Raw genomic sequence first — 5934 nt, forward strand, 5'->3', positions numbered from 1 at the left:
CATTTTCGATTTCTCTCCTTAAGAGTATATCTGCACCCTCTAATTGAATGTATTGAAGAGGTTCGTAATCTGAAACCTCTAGGTTCTGGTTTTAAATAGCAAAATTACGAGCGTTGCTTATGAGAATATTTGAAAAACAAATTAGAGAGGAAAAGAATAATGAAACTTTTGATACAAGTTGAGAACTAAGAGCATTGCTCTGATTAATGAAGTGGAGTTATATTGGAAGCCGAGTGCTCTTTTGGAATGCATAAAAATAGTTTTATTTAAGTATATCATAGATCTATGTCACAAGACTATGATTAGGACATGTAGTAGAGAATAGAAGTAGTAATAAGTGTAACTGGTGTTGCGTCCCATTAAATACTGAAGGAATTGCAATAGGTAATTTTAATACAAAAAAGTCTAAACAAAGGCCTTTTCCACTGAAGACCAAAAGTACTACAAACAAAGTATAATGGATGTCGATGTCCCGGAAAAGAAACCACAAGGCTCTTGTGTGTGTCATGAAAGCTAGTGTGTTATTGTGAAGCAAGTTGACGACTGTATCATTTGGGATCATCTTCACTGGTATTACCCTGCACGTAATCAACAATATCAGTGCCATTTAAAAGTATGTTAAGAGCAAAATGCAATGTATCTATCTATACACGTCTATTACGATTGATGGCTCTAGAGTTTGTATTTGGTTTTTCGATAATGTGCTTGCCAAAATAACATCATCTCGTTAAAAACTGTGCAGGAATTTAAAGATTGAAGTAGGAGATACACTCAATTGTTTCGCATTGACCGCTAAAAAGAATGTGCTTTTTGACACTAATTAGAACCACATGATAACCTAATGTATCTATCGCTTCCTCTCTACCATTTTTCTAACCAAGGCGCAACCTTTGTCCCTATCGAGTTATTCTTCACCGATTTTTTTTCCATATTTTAGAATTCAAGAAAGGGTGAAACCATTGCATTTTTTCTTTGTATACTTAAAATCCAAAAGTGTATGTGATTTCTATGAAACCTTCACATTCTCAACATTCTAACTTGGAAATAATGGGATTACGAATTCTGAGGCCAGTTTAAAATGTGAAGAATGCAAGGTAGTTCGGAGTTGATGCCTAAAGGGGAGATTAATCCTCCACCATTTTTGTTAATTTATTCTCAAATTATTCATTATGTTAGGTTTTATCCAATTTGCTTTTTCAAAACCTTTTGATTGTCATACATTTAAGACTTTTGTACAAATTGTACAGAAACACCATATTTGTCCATATCAACATCCGAACTTTGTAGGTGTATCATAGAAAAATTTGTCAAAAAATCACTACTACGCAACCACAAATTAGTTTATTTTTGAACTTCAGAAATTAAATATCATACACTACACGGTAAAACGGTTGTCTAGATGCCATCTCATTGTTTATTTTTAAATTACTTGTACACCTATCATGTTAAAAGATTTGTTACCACATTTTGGCAAGTAGCAATATAGTTAATGCATGTATTTCTTTAAGTATTATCAATTCACTTATTTATCACAACAAAGCTAATTATACACTTTTTTGGAAGTCTAAAGAAAAAATTATCCATTTGTTCAAAAGTAATAAATCGAATGCACTTCAAACTTCAAAGTGTTCCCAAGAATATAAAAACTTCTTTAAATGACAATCAAAATCAATTAATGATTTTCTTTGAAAATAAAAACATGTGACTTTTTTAGGCACTTATCCACAAAAAAAAGGAAATGAAATACATCTATATACTTGTTAAAACTGACCAAAATGTTCAAACTTTGTAAATTTTTCTTAGAGAAATTGGTGCATTCCATACTGATTTTGAAAACATGAGTTGATAAAGCACTTGACAAGAGAAAACAAATCTTAGTAAAAGAATAAAAAAGAAAACATTTTCTTTAGAAATATACTATGGTTAATTACTCAATAAAACTAAAAAAATTCTCATATCTAGTACTAATTTGTTCATTAAAAAACATTTATCAAACGTTTGAGATTACGTATATTCACAAAATTCATGAAATCTTCTTAAAAAAAATTGATTGGCATCTAGACAACCGGTCTACACTTTAGCATAGTATTTAATTTCCCAAAGTCCACAAAATAAAATAACTCATGGTTGGATAATATAGATTTTTCGATATTTTTCAGTGGTACACCTGCAAACATAAGATGTTAACACGAACCAACATGATTTCTGTAAATTCATACAATAATTTTAAATGTATAACAACAAAAAGTTTCAAAACAAGCTCATGAAGAAAACCCAACACAACGAATTAACCAAGAATAAATTTAGAAAAAAGAGGGAGATTTGTTCTCCAATTTAGGTCTCAACTCTATACTTGCACCATTCACATTTCAACTGCCCCAAACATTCACAATCCTATTCTTTCCGAGTTAAAATGATGGTCACGTGAGTTTTTCAAAGAAATCAGCGCACAAAATTTGGATTTGAAGTTTACAAAGCATAAATTCAATGGTTTCAGCCTCCTTGATTTCAAAATATGGGAGAAAAGTCGGCAAGAAAAAACTGATAAGGACATTGATCTCTTTTTGGTTAGAAATTTGAAGAGAGGAATATGAAGATACATAAGTTAACATTAGGTTCTAAAATATCATCAAAAAGCATACTTTTAGCGGTCAAAATGTGTCCCAATTGAGTGTTTTAAATCCTATTCAACCCTTTTGATTCCCACACAGTTTTTAACAATATGACGTTTTCCGGTAACACAGAATTTGCAAAATCAAATTCAAACTGTAGCGCCTTCAACCTTTAATAAACGAGTACACATAACCTATAATACTAACTAATGCGCTTCACTTATAGAATCAAATATATGCATGCTACATGTTTGATTGCATAATACATACTTTCTGAATTTTCTAATGATGGCTCGTCATATCTAACTGATGCTTTTTGGGACTTGAAACATGCTAGACAATTCACAAGTTTAATGGCACTAGTAAGACATAGACAATGACAATATTGCTAACAATAAGCTTGCAAATAAAATAATTGCTAATAAATAATATGACATCACAATTCAATCAGCCCTTTCTCCTTGTACTTTGCATTAAGAGAGAACTACGAATAAACCAAGACATAGAAGAAAACGAGAAATTTTGAGATGAGATCAAATTGGAGTAGCAGAGAGTTTATAGCTGGCACTTAAATTTCAGTGAATAACATATATGCATTACGACAGGAGATAGGAGAAATTGACTGGAAAAAGATAATAGCAGTTAAGACAAAGTAGTAACTTACTGCTCTTCCCGATCAAAGCCAAACCTTTTCCAAACCAAAGTTGTAGCAAAGGAGAAAACATCACTAACCTCTCTTACCAATTCAAGGCCAATAGTCTGATTAAGAGAGAACTACGAAATCAAAATTGCAGTCTGATTAAGGCCAAAGTTGCAGTCTCAAGTTTGGTTTCAACTATCAACCACCAAATGGGAATCCACTGTGAAAGCATACAAATGTGATTAAATCCCATTACAAGAAGGGAAGGACCACCAAATCAAAATCAAAAAGACAAAAGAAAGACTAGATGAAATTATTTTTCGTATTTGAAGAGTCGAGATATACATTCATTTTTGGTGAAAATTTACAGAAAAAATCTACTAATTTCTACCAGCTGAAATTTGATCAAAAGGTGAAGGTCGAAAGTTCAATTGCAGCAGTTTTTTGGGGTCAAACTCTGAACATAATTGTTGACTGTTGTACAATATCGGATGTCCAAATGCAAGAACATTTGAGAACATAGAAACGAGAACCCCCGAAACAACTGTGTTCCTCCGTAAAATTAAACAAGGTGGTACAAACAAAAATAATTGAGGACAATCGACCAACACATCACACAAAGATCCTAAACCCTGTTCAAATATTGTATCTCAAAACTACGATAAACAATTATGAAGCCCCAACTTTACAGAGACGCTCAGCAAAAGGACATGAGAATAAAATCTAAATATCCCTCGAGATGGAGAGCAAAGAAACATGGAAGGAAGTCTACAAAAATCAAGAGTGTTGAGTTTCTTTTTCCTCCTTTTTCTCTTCATGCCATAACTTATAGAAGGTCAAAAGCAGAATATATAGACAACAAAAGCATTTTATCCATTCTAGTGACCAAAAGCATAGAAGCACCAACAGATTATAGTCATATGAAAAAACAACCATACCCAAAGGGAAGAGCCCTCCAAAATCTCCAATTCGGGGAGCCATCTTGGCTGTTCTCCTCATCAATGTCTACACCGGCATCCTTGTTTGCAACTCCCTCAACCCTTGTCTCGCACAACAGCTTCGAACCAGGTTTTGCCACTGCTGCTCCACTCCACATTGAAAGTGCAACACTGTCTTTTTTTGACTCTTGCAATTCCTGGAAAAATGGCAACAATTCTTTGGTTAAAATTATCCTCATGAATCTTGGGTAAAGCCGGATTGAACAAATTTGTGGTACAATGGAATACTTTTGTGAACTCATGCTTATTGAAGTAATTATAAGAGAGCCCTTGGAACAAATGGCCGAAACCTTCCAAGAAAAAAATCAAGAATATACAAAAGACCGTGTAATCTAAGTCGGTGATCTTTAAGAATTATTCAAATTAAATATTTCATAAACCATTGATGTAAGAAATTAAACGAACTCGTTTGATTTGAGTTGATGAATTTCAAGAATTACCTGAAGAGATAAGAGACGCAGGCCAAATGGTGGTCGGCACACGAGATTGGCGGTCGCAGGACGAGAACGGCGGACGGCGGAGGTGGCTGCCTAAGAAGACGACTGATGCCGCTGTTACAGTAGAAGTAGCGGTTGGGGGAGGAGAGGAGGGGCTGCCTTGAGAAGGTGAGGAGTGCCTTTTAGTATGAGGTGGCAACGGTATGAAATTCTAACGGTAACAATTTTTTTTTCTTTTTTGATCTAAAATAACAAAATTAACCTTCTTGCTTGGAAATTTAAATTGTTATCCAATTGAAAAAATAGATATTGAATATACATATTTTTTTGTACTTAAACAAACAATAAAGAATATGATATTAATTAGAATTTTTTGTACAAATATTAATATTTTTTATTGTGTAAATTAAAAAACTTGTTAGATAATATAGATCAGATTCTTTTTGATAAATTCAATATTTTTAATTCTTTATCCAAAAGCCGTTGGATAATATTGCTAAAATCTCTTTTGGATGAAATTTAATGATTTTTTATTTTAATATAAAAAATACAGTATATTCTATTTGGCATAATAAAATTTATTTAGGTTGACCACATTTACGGATGCGTGACGCTTAAGTGGATAGTTTCAATGATTCATTTTATTATCTCTAGATTAAAAATTTTAACCGATCATATCTAACAATCGTGTGAATTATAGTAGTCGAATGATATATTATAAAATATAAATTAATATATTAAAATCATAAAATAATGAAATCTAAATTACAAAAATCCTCAAAATGATGGTAAAGTGAATATTTGGGTTATGAATAAAATAATTTTTTTTTGGATAAATACAAAGAACAGTGAACTATTTGCTACGTGTGCTACTATAACTAAATACTAACTAAATTTTATTTTCAATAAATAGTTATCATTCATTTCTTACTGCAATATATAATTAAAAATCTCATATTTTAATTTTAGATGATATTAAAATATGATATTTTAGTTTATATTATCCAAAGTTAAACTTAATCAATAAGTTAGTACATTCTCATGAACTTTTTTGTATATAAATATTTAATGTAATTCTTATAAATTTTTACCATTTTAATTTCAACATCCACTACGACAAAATGCTTATATTTCAAAATTTTCACCACATATTATAATTGTTAGTCAATATACCATATTTTAATTTTGGATGATATTAAAGTATGGTATTTTGCTTTATTTTATCTAAAAACAAGCTTAACCAACAA

General features: G+C 31.4%; 1 long non-coding RNA gene across 1 annotated transcript; it reads right to left on the bottom strand.

Annotated features, from left to right (window-relative positions):
• Window positions 1-334: 334 nt before the first annotated feature.
• On the bottom strand, window positions 335-4886 carry LOC148785130 (uncharacterized). Its single transcript, XR_016062746.1, has 4 exons — window positions 4691-4886; window positions 4191-4387; window positions 3345-3472; window positions 335-578 (listed from the first exon to the last, which is right to left on the bottom strand). It is a non-coding gene; the product is annotated as an uncharacterized LOC148785130 (long non-coding RNA).
• Between the last annotated feature and the right edge of the window lie 1048 nt (window positions 4887-5934).

This window comes from Sesamum indicum, linkage group LG11 (assembly GCF_026168435.1).
Source record: "Sesamum indicum cultivar Baizhima isolate 11 linkage group LG11, ASM2616843v1, whole genome shotgun sequence".
Classification (NCBI taxonomy): Eukaryota; Viridiplantae; Streptophyta; class Magnoliopsida; order Lamiales; family Pedaliaceae; genus Sesamum; species Sesamum indicum.